This window comes from Prunus avium, chromosome 2 (genome assembly GCF_965620075.1).
Source record: "Prunus avium chromosome 2, drPruAviu1.hap1.1, whole genome shotgun sequence".
Lineage (NCBI taxonomy): Eukaryota > Viridiplantae > Streptophyta > Magnoliopsida > Rosales > Rosaceae > Prunus > Prunus avium.
In genome coordinates this window covers 10,074,953-10,091,112 of record NC_142285.1, presented here as the reverse complement: position 1 = coordinate 10,091,112, position 16,160 = coordinate 10,074,953, and the positions used below count along the sequence as shown (strand labels likewise).

General features: G+C 40.0%; 1 pseudogene; it reads right to left on the bottom strand.

Annotated features, from left to right (window-relative positions):
- The window catches only part of LOC110746427 (TMV resistance protein N-like), a 71,106-nt pseudogene that overhangs the window by 32,657 nt on the left and 22,289 nt on the right, over window positions 1-16,160 (bottom strand).

Sequence of the window (16,160 nt, the reverse complement as noted above, 5' to 3'; positions counted from 1 at the left end):
CCTTTGTTTTTATTTTACTTGTTATACAATCATATATATATATATATATCTAAGGATATTGTTTAATGCTTAAAACATAAACGAGGCAAGTGCTTGGACTTTGGTGAAGGAATCCAAATAGATTACTCAAAGATAGAAATGCCACCTTCTATGAAAGTCCTATGTCAATATGCGGAGAGAGGGTAGCAATGGAACGAAGGCGAGAGCGAGGACGAGGGCGGACTGATGAGAGAGAATGGTGAGGAGATGGTAACGAGCACGACAACGGTTGCGGACAGTGGTGTAGACGATACCATACCTGACCCAAAGCCTAACCCTAAGTTGATGGCGTTAGTCCCTCCTCGCACACAAAGAGATGTTGTAGGTTGTACATCAAATCATACACAGTTCACCTCCAACCATTATTAATTATCCTTTCAAATTTACCGAACGTTCTTCAGTTTTCACAAGGCTTTAAGCTTTTTTTTTTTTTTGGTCAACCAGGCTTTAAGCTTTTCAAGTTTAAATCCAACTCTCTTTTAATTTATTTTTATTTTTATTTCTAGTACTTTGAGAATTGTTTGTTGCATGATAAACATTAGAATCCACAAGACAATTTTCTAAACAAACAACAACGCTACTCTTCACAAAGGATGTCTTATTATTTACAAGCTCACCTCAACATATATATATATATATATATATATATATATATATATATATATATATATATATATATATATATATCCTCCAATCCAAGAGAAAGTTATCCTCCAATTAATTTTGGAAACTAGGGGACTTCTTATATATTGCTGAACACTGCAACGCACATTCAGCTAATCCAAAAAGAAGCACGAGCTTGAGAATGCCAGTTTCTAAGAAGTGGCCTAAAACAAAACCACAACAACAACAAAAAAAAAAAAAAAAAAAAAAAAACTAAAGTGAAACTTGTGTTGAGAAAGACAAGTATTTAATTTGGCTGAAAGTAAATTACGTACCCATGTAAAAAAATCATAGGTTGGCGTGTGAAGTGGATGCAATATCAAAATCAATATGCCTCCGCTTTCGAAGTTATTCTCAGGTTGATCCAAAGACAAAGAATGCCATTGCTCTTGATCATCTTGATGATCAACGTTGTCGTTAGTAGTAGTCATTGCTCCATGAGGCCTCTTTTGGGGACTTGTTCGTCCTAAAGACAAGGAAACCTCACTATTGACGTTGGTATTATCATTGTCATCACCACCATCATCATCAACCGTCATGACAGCTGAGGGTTCATGATCATCCACATTAGTATCATCACCATTACCATCACCATCCTGAGGGTACAGTAGGTGGACCCCACAACTCAGGAATTTGACGCATTTGGACCTCCCAACCCAATCAAATGTAAATGTTACTTCGCAGCAGCTCCCTCCATCCGGCTGTCCCCAGGATATATTCCACGGAGTGTAATAAGTGAACCACACATGAGTGGACTCCGTCATTGTCAAATAATGACCATGGGGAAATGATTCAACAAGTCTTCCATTGATCCTAACGTGCACATCGCACATCAAACGATATTCCCCACTCTCCATAAATCTGTCATCACTTTTCGTATACTCGAAAACAACACACACAACCAATCCTGCCTTCTCCCACACTAAGTTCCAAGGAATTTTAATAAACCGGGAAGAGGGGATCTCTAAAACAGGTTCATGCACTATACAACAACTGAACCACTTGGGGACTTCATTGCCAGGAAGTATAATTTCGAAACGAGAGCGCTTGAGATTCCTGCTGCATTTTTTGTAGTTAAGAATCTTGATTTGATAAGAATATTGGCATTAAACTTAACAACAATTTATATATATACATATATATAGAGAGAGAGAGAGAGAGAGAGAGAGAGAGAGCAACCTGATTTTGAAAAAAAATTCCAGCTTTGCCAGGTAATAATCACCCTTGTCCGCGCATAGTCTTTGGCAATTAGTCAAGTCTAGAGCCTGAAGCTCTGGTAACTCATCATGTTCGAATATACTTGGCAGCTTCGAAAAATTTTCCAATGATTTGCAATCGGCAAGGTTGAGGTCGTTCAGTTTTTCTGGAAGCGCTTCTGGAATTTCTCGAAGCAGCTTGCAACCAAACAAGTAAACTCTATCCAAATTGACCAATTTGCTTATGCACACAGGAAGGGCAACAAAATTGTTTCCCGAAAGATTAAGACTCAGGAAGGGACCACTTTTGGAGAGATTACACTTGTCTTGTGAAATATTTGAGTCAGCTGAAAGCGGCATTGATCCAGCTGAGGATGAAATTTCCGAGTTTATCATGTTTTGTAATGTGCCGAGTTTTGGGCACTCTCTGAGATCAATATCACTCAAATTTTGAAGATCATAAACACTGGATGATATATTTGTAAGGGATTCACAACCATATGCCCATAAACTTTCTAGTCCACTGAGATATGCAATTGATGAAGGTAATTCTCTTATGCCACTTTCTTGGATTTCCAATCCCAATCCCCTAAGGGAATCCATCTTGTCTACAATTTCTGGGAAATTCTCAAGCCTTTTGTGTTAAATTTTTTTGGATCTGCCCGATGGGTCCCACTCTAACAACATCGATACTGTCCCCACTTTACCACCTGCCTAATCCGTCAGGTGTGGGGTTTTACCACAAAAGGCCTCGATATTAGTTAGAGTGGGGTAATTCTATTTAAACCCATTTCATTTCTTTCACCTAACCGATGTGGGATTCCAACACTCCCCCTCACGTGTAATCACACGTGAAGATCCACACATCGGCAATTGAAACTCAGAGGTCGGCTCTCGTTGGGCCCACTTGTTTTCAATGGAACTCAGAGGTCGGCTCTTTTCAAGCTTCGTTGGCCTTCCGACTTGTTTCTCTCCTTTTTTTTTTTTTTTTTTTTTTTTTTTGTACGGGCCTCGGCTCTGATACCATGTTGAATTTTGGATCTACCCGATGGGTCCCACTCTAACAACATCGATACTGTCCCCACTTTACCACCTGCCTAATCCGTCAGGTGTGGGGTTTTACCACAAAAGGCCTCGATATTAGTTAGAGTGGGGTAATTCTATTTAAACCCATTTCATTTCTTTCACCCAACCGATGTGGGATTCCAACATTTTGCAACCGCTAAGAATCAACATCTCTAGAGATTTCAACCTAATCATTGGTGGAAAATTCACAAGGTTGGAGCATCTTGAAAGGTCCAATGTAGCAAGTTTATCATGAAATCCTATAGAAGAATCGACCTCAATTAAACTCTTACAACCACTAAGGGTCAAGTATTTTAAGTTTTCCATTCCAGACAAGTCAGGGATTTTTGCTAGGAATTTACAGCCTGTTAAATTTAGGGACATCAACTTCGCCAGATTCTGTAAGACCAAAAAACAAAAAGGAAATGATCAAATGATAAGGTTCCAAAATAAATAAATAATAAAAACTCTTTGAAATGATAATGGATGAAAAAAAAACTTCAAAGTACCTTACACCCGTCTCCAAGTTGTTTGATACGACTGCAAGGCATACTGAATAGGACAAGATACTTTGGTTGGAAACTGGATGGCAAATATTGCAACTCACAGTTGCCCCAATCAATCACTCTCAACTTGTTGGAGAGATAATCAACGGTATCTCCAGAAAGGCTTGCATTATGGTTTATAAAAAATTCAAGGTTCTTCATGGCTGAGAAGCATTTTGCATTCAAAGGTATCTCATCAGGTTTGGGCAAATTTACTATGATGCCTTTAAGTGTATTTGTCCCCTATACGTAGTATTGAAAAGCAATATTATTAACCAACCAAGCCCTTTTATCAAATAAAAATACGAGTACTGTTTCGAATTTTGTTTTCTAGAGGAGATTTGATAAGAAAAATATAAGTTACTTGAAGCCTTTTCTCAACCGAATATAAGAATATGTGTAGATACATATGTATATTCTACTTACAGAATTGTCATCTAGAACCTCGCGCACATCCTCATGAAACCACAATCTGCTACGTTTTCCCGGCTCATTGGGAGATTCTTCATGAACAATATCCTTACCCATTTGTTCAAGTAAGTCGTGCATCAAAATCATATTGCATTCAAGAGTTATGATGGCATTCTCTACGAGCACCCGAATACAGTTCTCAGGAAAGTTAAGCTTAGGGCCTTTAAGTACTTGTGTCACATAGTCCACATCTTCACCCTTGAAAAAACATGCAATGTCCAGAAAAACTTGTTGCACATGATAATTCAATCCATCATAACTTGTTCTAAGTATTTTCTGAATATCTAAGTAAGGATCAGCTTCATAACTTCTTAATGTAGCATCCCAATACTCTAATTTTTGATTACGTAGATGTGAACCTAAAATTGTCAGAGCTAATGGAAGGTGTTGACCATAGGCTATTGCACGCCTTGCAAGTGTTAGCGAGATATCCCTATTATATTAGGATATTGTTTTATTTATTTCTCTTTGTATAGATATTATGTAATTAGGATACCACTTATTTTCCTAGTTTAATTCTACTAGGGTTTACATCCTGTATTATAAATACCTCCTTTTGGAGAATGAAATATATCTGAAAATATTCTACCCATATAATCACCTGGAGGCTCCTTTCTTTTGAAGGAAATCATACTGAAAAGCTCAAGTGCATCTCGATGAGCTAATTTTTTGACCTCATATATTAACTCAATTCCATGACGAGCTAGCAATCCCCTATCTCTTGTTGTTACAATAACTCTATTTCCCTTACCAAACCAACCAGTTCCAGCTAACTTTTCTAACTGATCCAACTGATTCACATCGTCAAGAATTAAGAGAATCCTCTTACGGCTCAGCCGGTTCTTGATAACATTGATTCCTTTATCAAGACTGAACAATTGGAAGTTTATGCTTCCTAGGACCTGACAAAGAAGAGCCTCTTGTAATTTGATTAGTCCTCCATACATTGATTTTTCTCTAACATCGGCCAGGAAACAGCTACCTTCAAACTTGTTTGCAATTGAATTATGAACAGCTTTCGCAATTGTTGTCTTGCCTATTCCAGGACTCCCCCATATCCCAACCATGCAATGACCATTTCCATCAACACCTAAAAGCTTATTGACATCTGTTACACAAGGCACTATTCCAACTGGGTATGCTGGCCCATCCAAATATGTGTTGTTGAGTATTTGAACTGATATCTCCTCAACGACTTTATTGATAAATTTAGCTTCATACCTACCATTTTAAAAGCATATGATAGATTTAATGTTTATTCATATATTTATATTTTCATATTTATTATAAAACCGTATGAAAAGAATAGAGATTAGCTGCTGGAATATATATTATAGATTATTATAAATAAACCCAATCCTAGACATGTATTTATAAAAAAACCCACACACTATTTAAACATAGAAACACACCCAAAATCAACCCCAAAATCAACAATTGTATATTTTTGGGTGTGTTTATAAATGGGTTTTGAGTGTGTGTAATGATGGGTTTTGGGTGTGTTTATAAAGTGTTTTGGGTGTTGGGTTTTTTTATAATTTCAGCCCCCATTTTGGGTGTTTTAGTGAAACCCCCTATATATTAAAAGGCCAACATAGCGAGGAATGTTAGATATATGTCTTAGAAACCAATTTAAAATGGAATATTCTAATGACATAATATAATTAATATAATCAAAGGGGCGTGAATGTTACTCTCAGATACATAACATACACAAAGTAACAAATCCATGGATAAAGATATGAATGGAAAGCAATCTAAAGAAGTTAGATTCACGACACCTTTCCATCATAGTAATATTGAATCCTAAACTGTTCCTGGTGATATGATCACCAATTGGACAATAATGGTAATTCGCAAAGACTAGTACACACTATGTCTGCTCAATTGAGAGGATGGCTAGTCTCAAATTATTCGTGTAGAGACATTGAGACATGTGTGTAGGTGCTCTATAAAGATGGAGTTCACTGAACGTGATCAACTCAAGAATTCTTGTATGGAAGACTTACTCAGAAGTATCAAACAAAGAATTTTAAGTTATGACAATGCAAATTAGTCCTTAGACGTGAGACATCACGGTTGTCTTGTGTATGGGTTATTTGTCTTTGAGAGCACAATATAGTCGTATCAAAAGGATGTGACTTAAAAGTGTTCCTCAAGATACTCAGCCTATGCACAGAGGCATGTGAATATACAACAAGGAATCTCTACTCTTAGTAAGAAGAGATAATACTCTAAAGATATGAATCGTTTAATCTTTGGCCAAAGTACAAGATGAGAATTGAAACAAGAACGTTTGTAATTGCATCCAACTGAATTATATAATCTTGAGATGTCATGTTAGGGATTTGACACGAGTTATCTATATCCCAACAACAAGACATAGAGTATTGTAATAGAGAAGGACCATATTGCATTGTAATCACAAATTTACTAGGTTCCCTAAATGAATTTTATTTAGCTTGGGTAACCATGACATACTGCTAGATGTCACTCATGGTTTGTGGAAGCCCTGTATGGATCGAGAATTGTAAAGATAATAAATGATTTTGAGGCTTGGTCAAATTCAAAGGTCAAACTATTGACTTGAGACTTGACGTGGTCAACAAAAGGTTGACTAAGACCAATGCTTGTTAGACGAGTTATTCATTTATCTAGTTAAGTCATTAAATCAATTAAACTAATTGGATTAGTTCAATGAATTAATTAAAGTTATGAAACTTTAGTTTTGGTCCTACATGACTTAAACATTATTTATAGGAAAATGGACCTTATAGACTTAGGCAAAGTGTGACACATTGTAAGATTAATGTGGTAGACCAAAGTAACCCAAAAAGGCCAAGGAAGAGGAGGGTGTGGCACATGTGTGACACTATGTCTCTACATAATCATAGCCATAGCACAACACCTCCTTAAGGTTTCAAGTTAGACATTTAGGAAGAGAGGAAAACATCAAGCCTCCTCCCCATTGTCCCTTGGCCGGCCACCATAGAGAAGAAAAGGCTAGCACCCATTTCTTCTCTTGGTTCCTCATTCTCCTATTCTCATTCTACCTTGGTGAATATACTTTGGGGAAGCATGACTTCATTGTGCCTATTTGGAGAATAAAGTGGAGAGTCAACAACCAAGGGACCATTCCCTCTATTTCAACACCATCCTTGGTTTCAGGATTCGCTCAAAGGGTATATGTTCTTAATCCTCCTTGCAATAGTTATATTAGAGAGTCATTGGTGCTACTTTCATAAACCTATTAAGATTGGGACCTAAGATGAGACTTTTATGAACCTCTAGCTATTTCCTTGTTTTCGCTTTATTTGATTTCATATTAGATATGCATATGGTAAATGGTTCATTCTCTCATAGCTTCTTAGGATTTTAGAAATCCCTACAATAGAAATTCCCTTCAGGGAACCTGCTGGTCATACATTTGTGTAAAACACGTTCACTTAAGCATAGCAAAGAATATGCTGGTCATACACTTATGTGAAACAGGTCATCAACTTGTGTGAAAATCGTTCACACAAGTAGAGTGAGGGATATGATGGTCATACACTTGTTTGAAATACATTCACAAAAGCAGGGCGAGCAATGTTTTGACCATACACTTGTGTGAAACACATTCACACAAGCAGAGGGAGGGATATGCTTATCACACACATGTATGAAACACATTCCCACAAGCAAAGCAATCACCTCTAGTCCAAGTGCACACAAACTCTGAACTTAATGGAATTGCTGAATCGGGGAAGTATACTTAGTTCACTTTATAATACTCGTCTTTAACATTTCAAAGCCTTCTCATAAATCCTCAATAACTACTAAACGCGCCGACAACTTTAAGAAAAGTACGTAACTAAACTCACTACATCCATATGGATCATCATTTGGCCCGCAGCCCTTGTACCAAAGTGGGTAGCCTGAGGACCGATGGGCCAAAGCTTGGCCCAACCTGCTCAAAGGTTGGGTAAGGCTTGGGCTTAGTGCCCCTTTTTGTCAAGTTCAAGTTTAATTGTTCAATAAAGAATTTGAAAGCTTATTTTGGTTTTATTAATTTTAATGGAGGAAGTTGCTTTAATTTTCATGATGTCAATCTTAGTTTGGGATAGAAGTAACACATTTTCATAAGAGTTTTTAAATATATTAGCTATTGGTCTAGGTTTAGTAAAAGAGTTTTGACTATTATATTTTGGTTTCCTTCAGTTATGTAGTAATCTATCGAACAAACTACAAAAGAGCCCCCGAATTATGAGGTCATTTTCAAGTTCATACTCACTTTTAGGGACAATTACACTTACATACTCATTTTGTGTGTCAAAGATGGGACCCATTGTTTAATGACATGGATTCCACGTGGGAAAAAAACAAATAAACTATTATACAAAGCAAGCAAAATTATTAAATAATTAATTTCCATTTAAAAATCAAAAGAAAATTAAAAATAATTGTCCCTCTTCTCCCAACCCCTCAACCCAACTTACCCTACTAGACCCAAACCCACCACCCAAACACACACCTTCACGATACTGTCATCGATGCCAACTTGCCTATCCTCGCTGGAATCCCTTCTCTCCCTGTCACTTTCTCCTTCTCTCTCTCTCTCTCTCTCTCTCTCTCTCTCTCTGCCTCCAAATTCGCCCACCCAACTATAAGATCCTTGAGCTTGGGAAACAAGAACGATGACCAATCCCACATTGCTTGGAGAGAGAAAGATGAAGTGCCTTATATGTGTTGACACTTCTCTTCCTAGTAAGGGGCAAGATAGTATTAGCTTGAGCCCAAGAACAAACCCATGAGGGGTAGACCCAAAGTGGACAATATCTTGCTAGTGGAGTCGAGTTGTGCAAGTAAGGACGCTTGGTCCCGAGGGGGGTGGATTGTAAGATCCGTGTAAGATCCGTGAGCTTGTGAAGCAAGAACGGTAAGTAATCCCACATTGCTTAGGGACGGAAAGTTGAAGTGCCTTATATGTGTGGACACTTCTCTTCCTAATAAGAGGCCTTTTGGGCAAGATAGCATTAGCTTGAGCCCAAGAACAAAATCGTAAGGGGAGACCCAAACCGGACAATATCTTGCTAGTGGAGTTAGATCGTGACTCCAACACCCTAGCCCCATGCCTGGAATTTCTAAGCAAACCCCAGTGCAGTAGTGCTTTGAATCCTCTGAGCCCCGACACCCCACACCTACCCTCCTCCAAGCACCCATGCCCCTTACCTAGCCACCCCAACCTTGTCGACCCCATTCCTATATGTGCAACTCCAACCCATTGCCATAGTGTATTAATCAGTTTTTCACCGATTTTACACCGAAAAGATGAAAGAATGTGTATTTAATTGGAAAATTAGGGATTTGAGGTTGAAATTGATTGAGTTTGAGGGTGGATTGCTGCAGGTTTGGGTGTGGTCGAGTAATGGGAGAGGAGAGGATGGGGTTGGTCGGGGGGGGGGGGGGCGGCGATGGGAGGATCGCTGACATGGTGATCAGGGGAGACATTTAATTTTTAATTATTCTCATTGTAAGTTCTGCCTTCTCCGGGGCTCACAGTCATAGGCAAAGAAAATGAGCCTCCATTTGGACTCAAACTAGTAGATGGATCAAATGACTCTCCATCTGAGATCATACTAATTCAAGGAACAAAATTACAAGGTTCTAAATCAGTTGATGGTAGTGAAAACAAAGTAAATACATAAACCCATCAGATTTTATGAAGGAGAGAGTTAAGGTGGTGGGGTGGGTCAAATGGGCTAAGAGTGGTGGGGGTGGATCGGGAAGGAGGAGGGACGGAGAGAGAGAGAGGAGAGATATAGATTTTTTATTTATAAATTTGTAATTATTTAATATTTTAAAATTATTTTTAAAAAGTAGATAATTTTTTATTAGTTATTTGTTCACGCGGAAGTCCATGTCATTAAAAAAAGGGTCCCACCTTTGACACGTAAGCATTTAACAAATTATCTAACAGTTTAGGTAACACAGGGGTTAAATTGTAAATTTTCCGCGAGTTTGAGTATGTAAGTGTATATGTCCCCAAAAGTTAGTATGAACTTGAAAATGACCACATAGTTTGGGTGGTCTTTTTAGTTTGTCCTAATATATACTATTGTTTAAGAGAAGACACTTTATCCACCACTATTGAAAAAAAAAATTGTGTTACAAAAAGATTTAAAACACTTAGAAAAATTAAAAAGCCTGGCCCAATGCCAAACACTTTGAAACCTAGGCTCAGCCCGAAAAAAAACCATAGAATGAGGCCCAAACCCAAAATTTTTAGGCCCAATGACCAACGCTAATCCATCATATGCGTTTCAAAGATTTCGCCGCAAAAAATGTTTATAGAAAATCCTGTGGTCCAACACTAAAATCTTATCTAACAATTTCCAAAACTAAGTCGTAAACACTGATGACACCCAAACACCATGATTGACATCGTCTGACCGAAAGTTACTAATTGAGATCGAATGGGCCCCACATCACGACTACACCTTCGAAAACCGACTCGGGTTCCTAGCGTCATATTTTCCGATCCAGAAGTTGTACTAGGCCAAAATGAGTCACAAATGTGCATCGATCCTATCAATTTGGCCACAATCCAACAGTCGGATCTTTGTAGATCACACGATCTGAGCACGACAACAAGAATCGGAGATCTAGGAGCTAAGGAACTCTGATTCTTGATTTGAAAGTTTATACACAATCCTAAAAAACACCCACAAGGGAATACTAAAAGTAGGAGACGGTCTAACGGTCTGATTTTCATTGATCGCCATGACCATCAGATCACATCATCGAGAATCATTGATCTGGGACCTACAAACGTCTGATTCTCGATCCATCAGTTTCTACACCCTCCTAGTACCACCAGCAACAAGATATCAACATTTAAAGTGAATCTAACAGTCCGATCATTGATAATCAAACAGTCCATATTAGAAATTATGTCCTATATATATATATATATATATATAACGCAATTATGTCATGCAATAATTATTAGAAATTATGTACCCGCCCTCCTTGAAATGAAACCCAGACAAGTTTGCTGCTTCCGTAAGAGCTCTCCTCCATTCGAGTACTTTCTCCATGTCATCCTTGAATTTGAGTTCATGGTCAACAAGTGCATCACCAAAACTACTTCTTTGATTTCGTACATCTGAGGGATCCACCTTGTAGAAAATTGGCCTAACGAGTTGTTGCTTTGATTTTTTATATTCAAGGATCTTAACAAGTTCATCCAAGCACCAACTTGAAGATGCATAGTTTTCTGAGAATACAATGACAGAAATCTTTGACTCTTCAATTGCGTTCAGAAGTGCAGGTGATATTTCTTCTCATCTTGGAAGCTCATCGTCAATGAAAGTGTGTATTCCCTGACGGTCCAAAGCAGTGTATAAGTGGTCGATAAAAGTTTTGCGTGTATCTTCACCTCTATAACTCAGAAACACATCGTATGTCCATGATTGAGTGAAAGAAGAAGAAGAAGAAGAAGAAGAAGAAGAGGGAAAAGAAGGAGATGCCCATAAAATTCTTTTTTTAATAATATGGGATCTTATGATTCTTAATAGAAAAAACACTTCCTTGACTAAATTTATTTTTTAATAATATGGGATCTTATGATTCTTTTGGGTATAAAATTCTTTATTTTAACTAGCCCCTTGGCAGACGCACAATTGATGGGGAGAGTTTCAGACAAGCTTTTACTCTCAAAGGTTTTTGGTTGATGAAATTGCCCATTGCACCGTCAAAGAAATTGACAAGAATACTAACTTGTTATTGAATTTCTACAAATATGAAAATACAATGGCAAAATTGACGGAATTGAAACTACTGGGTCAAAAGTGGTTGAGGTACCAAACTACAAGGACTAAACGTGACTTTTGGCAGTAAAGGAATGAAGTTAACTGATTAATATTTTTTTTGATAACTTGCGTATTAGTGGTCTCAGGTTTGAATCCAACCTTGATAATGTGTGTGAGAAACGCCCCTTCCCTATAATTTAGAGTATCCTTTGTACTAAAAGTATATATATAGATAGTCTTTCTTTTGATGTCAAGCAACATTACATCAAAAGAGAAAACAGGCAACTGGGGCTATCAGAAGTCATTTTCTTTGCAATAACCCGTTTGTTTCTGTTGTGAAATGAGAACAAACTCAACTCACCCTCCCCTGATGATCTTGTTGTTGATGGACATTGTGACAAACACAATAATGGATGAATCACACACTCACACACTTTAGAAACCAACCAAGCACAAAGTGGCACAAGTATTTTAGAGGTTCAGCAATTGCCTACATCCTCTTGGTGATCCCCTTGAGAAATTCACTAATGAAAGAATAAGTTACAACTTTGGTTTACAAAGAAACTCTCACCCTTTGTTCAACACTTTGATACACTTGTGAACACTCTCTCACACTTGGTGTTTCCCTCCTTGGTGTCTAGACTACTCAAGACACAACTCAGCTCTCTCTTGAACTAATTGCCCTCTCTCTCTTCCTCCCTTGGTGAGATAACCTCCCTTTGAACACAATAGCTCTCAGCTACTTGACAACTTTGAGATTAACCACACATGTTGTCTTGCTTCCTCTTCCCTTTAATACACAAGCCTTTGGACTTCAGAAGAGACTCCTTCTTTCCTCCCACGTTCTGCCCTTGGTTGCCTAACATGGACCACAACTTGGTCAGACCAAAGGCTAGGCATTGATAGCTGCAACTTCAGCCACCCTATCTAGAGCTATAAGGTAGGTACTCTTTGAAACAAGTCAACAATCCTCATTCAATGGTGCTCCAGCTTTTCCAGCACCTTGCTAGACCTCCTAGAACCCATAACACACCTTAGAGGCCCGAGGGATTAGGTAGGGAACCAATACATGTGAAGACCTCTTGAAAAACGCGTGGAAGAAAACAGCACAGCAGCCCTGGCGACCGGTCGCCCGTTACTGGCGACCGGTCGCCCGTTACTGGCGACCGGTCGCTTTGCACTCTGACTGAAGGCGACCGGTCGCTTTCACCTTGCGACCGGTCGCTTTTCGCGACTTCCAGCTTCACCTCCAGACTTCGAATCTGCTTCAAAACGACCGGTCGCAAATACCCAGCGACCGGTCGCTTCCTCCTTCACTTGCATACTTAATGTGAGCCATTTTTCCAACAATCTCCACCTTGGCGAACCATTAATCACCCCATGGACCATTGTTGAACTCTAGAACCTCTTTAACCTCTTAGAAATCGTTCTAGTAATTTCCAAGAACTCCACCATGGCAATACACCTCTTGCCTCAATGCACCTTTGGTGGAAGGTGCTCCACCCAAGCTTAGACTTGAGTAACCTGGACCTCTTGTGCAGAAAAGAGTTCCCCCATGCCAAATTCGTTGCTCCTTGCCTCCTTGGAACCTTGAATCATGGACTTCCTTTGATATGCAAAACACATACCAAACCTTTGTTCACTAAATCCCCACTTAGCACTCCTTGCTCTTGGATTTAAGAACACCTTTCTTTTCATCTATGCACCTCTCCAACTTTCCCGTTTCATGCTCCCTCTAGCACTCCGAAACGTGGCTGGAACTTCTTGGTCCATCCATCCAAAACCTAGGGATGGTTTGATGGATTCCTTGGGCCCGGACCTTGCACTTGATGATGGCTCCACCTCAAGTAGAACCCCTTTGTGAGTGTGTTGTTGTTGCCCTCCTTCTTCAGCCCTTGTGTCAAGCTCCACCTCAAATGGAGACTCCTCCATGACCGCCTTGGCAAGAAGTTTCCTTTCAACAACATTCTCCTCCTCATCCCTTGTCTTGACTTCACTTTCTGCACCTTTGAAATCAAGCACCCTTGATGATGAACTTGCATGCAAGAAGAACTTGCTATGACTTCCTTTCCTCATATGTGTCAAACATCAACTTATTTGCACACACATGATATGAGCACCCGGAATCACAAAATCCAACTTGAAGTAGAACTTGAACCCTTACCCGAAGAGCTAGCCATGACTTCCCCGTTACTCTCCTCCGTAACCGTCAAGAGTTCATCAAAAATGTCATCATCACATACATTTGCTGAACTTCCAGCTTTCTTCGTCTTCTCCTTCCATACCGGACAATTTTGCTTCCAATGATCCATAGACCCACACTCGAAGCACCCTTCTTTGTCCTTGGACTTAGCATTCCTCCCTTTGCTTCTCTTGCCTTCACGCTTGCTTGAACGATTCCCTGCGAATAGACCCGTGTCTTGAGAGTTTTCCTCCGAACGTTGGGACATCCGGTGATGCGTCATCACATCTTGCACCACCTCCTCAAACTTCAAAGTACTCTTCCCAAACATAAGCGTTGTTCGGAAATGTTTATAAGACGGAGGCAAGGATGTTAGAAACATGAGTGCCTTATCCTCCGTATCATACAACACTTCCATCCTTTGCAAATCAGCAACACATCTATTGAAGCTGCTCAAATGCTCCATTAGATTACCTTCCTCCTCCATCCGAAGATTTAGGAGTTCTTCCTTGAGGAAGAGCTTGTTGGACAGCGACTTCCCTGCAAACATCTCTTCAAGCTTCTCCCATGTTTGCTTCGCTGTGTCTTGCATCACATTGATGAGCACCTCATCGGTGATGTAGTTCTCGATGGCTCCTCTAGCCAACTCATCCAGCACACCCCACTCCGCATCTGTCATGGTTGTTGGCTTCTTCTCCTTGCCTCCCAAGACAATGCTGAGATTTTGTTGTGTAAGGGCTGACTTCATCCTCCTTTGCCATAGAGTGAAGTTCTCCTTCCCTGTGAAAGGCTTCAACTCCACCTTCATGGTGACAGATTGTGGTTGCCTCTGCTGCAAAGAGCTACCTCCTTCTTCACCTTCCTTGTCACTTGCCATCTTCAACACATTAGAACTTGCTGCTCAAACTCAGCTCTGATACCACTTGTTGTGAAAATGGACAAACACTTTCACTCACTCCCCTAATGATCTTGTTGTTGATGGACTTTGTGACACACACAAGGATGGATGAATCACACACACACACACTTGAGAAACCAACCAAGCACAAAGTGACACAAGTATTTTAGAGGTTCAGCAATTGCCTACATCCTCTTGGTGATCCCCTTGAGAAATTCACTAATGAAAGAATAAGTTACAACTTTGGTTTACAAAGAAACCCCCTTAGAACTCTATTCTCTCCCAAGCTCTCTTTTCTCTCTCACCCCTTGCTCAACACTTTGATACACTTATGAACACCCTCACAACTCTTGGTGTTTCCCCCCTTTGGTGTCTAGACTACTCAAGACTCAACTCAGCTCTCTCTTGAACTGATTGCCCTCTCTCTCTTCCTCCCTTGGTAAGTTAAACCACTCTTGGACACACTAGCTCCCAGCTACTTGTCCACTCCTTGAGAAGTAAAACCACACTTGTTGTCTTGCTTCCTCTTCCCTTTAATACACAAGCCTTTGGACTTCAGAAGAGACTCCTTCTTTCCTCCCACGTTCTGCCCTTGGTTGCCTAACATGGACCACAACTTGGTCAGACCAAAGGCTAGGCATTGATAGCTGCAACTTCAGCCACCCTATCTAGAGCTATAAGGTAGGTACTCTTTGAAACAAGTCAACAATCCTCATTCAATGGTGCTCCAGCTTTTCCAGCACCTTGCTAGACCTCCTAGAACCCATAACACACCTTAGAGGCCCGAGGGATTAGGTAGGGAACCAATACATGTGAAGACCTCTTGAAAAACGCGTGGAAGAAAACAGCACAGCAGCCCTGGCGACCGGTCGCCCGTTACTGGCGACCGGTCGCTTTGCACTCTGACTGAAGGCGACCGGTCGCTTTCACCTTGCGACCGGTCGCTTTTCGCGACTTCCAGCTTCACCTCCAGACTTCGAATCTGCTTCAAAACGACCGGTCGCAAATACCCAGCGACCGGTCGCTTCCTCCTTCACTTGCATACTTAATGTGAGCCATTTTTCCAACAATCTCCACCTTGGCGAACCATTAATCACCCCATGGACCATTGTTGAACTCTAGAACCTCTTTAACCTCTTAGAAATCGTTCTAGTAATTTCCAAGAACTCCACCATGGCAATACACCTCTTGCCTCAATGCACCTTTGGTGGAAGGTGCTCCACCCAAGCTTAGACTTGAGTAACCTGGACCTCTTGTGCAGAAAAGAGTTCCCCCATGCCAAATTCGTTGCTCCTTGCCTCCTTGGAA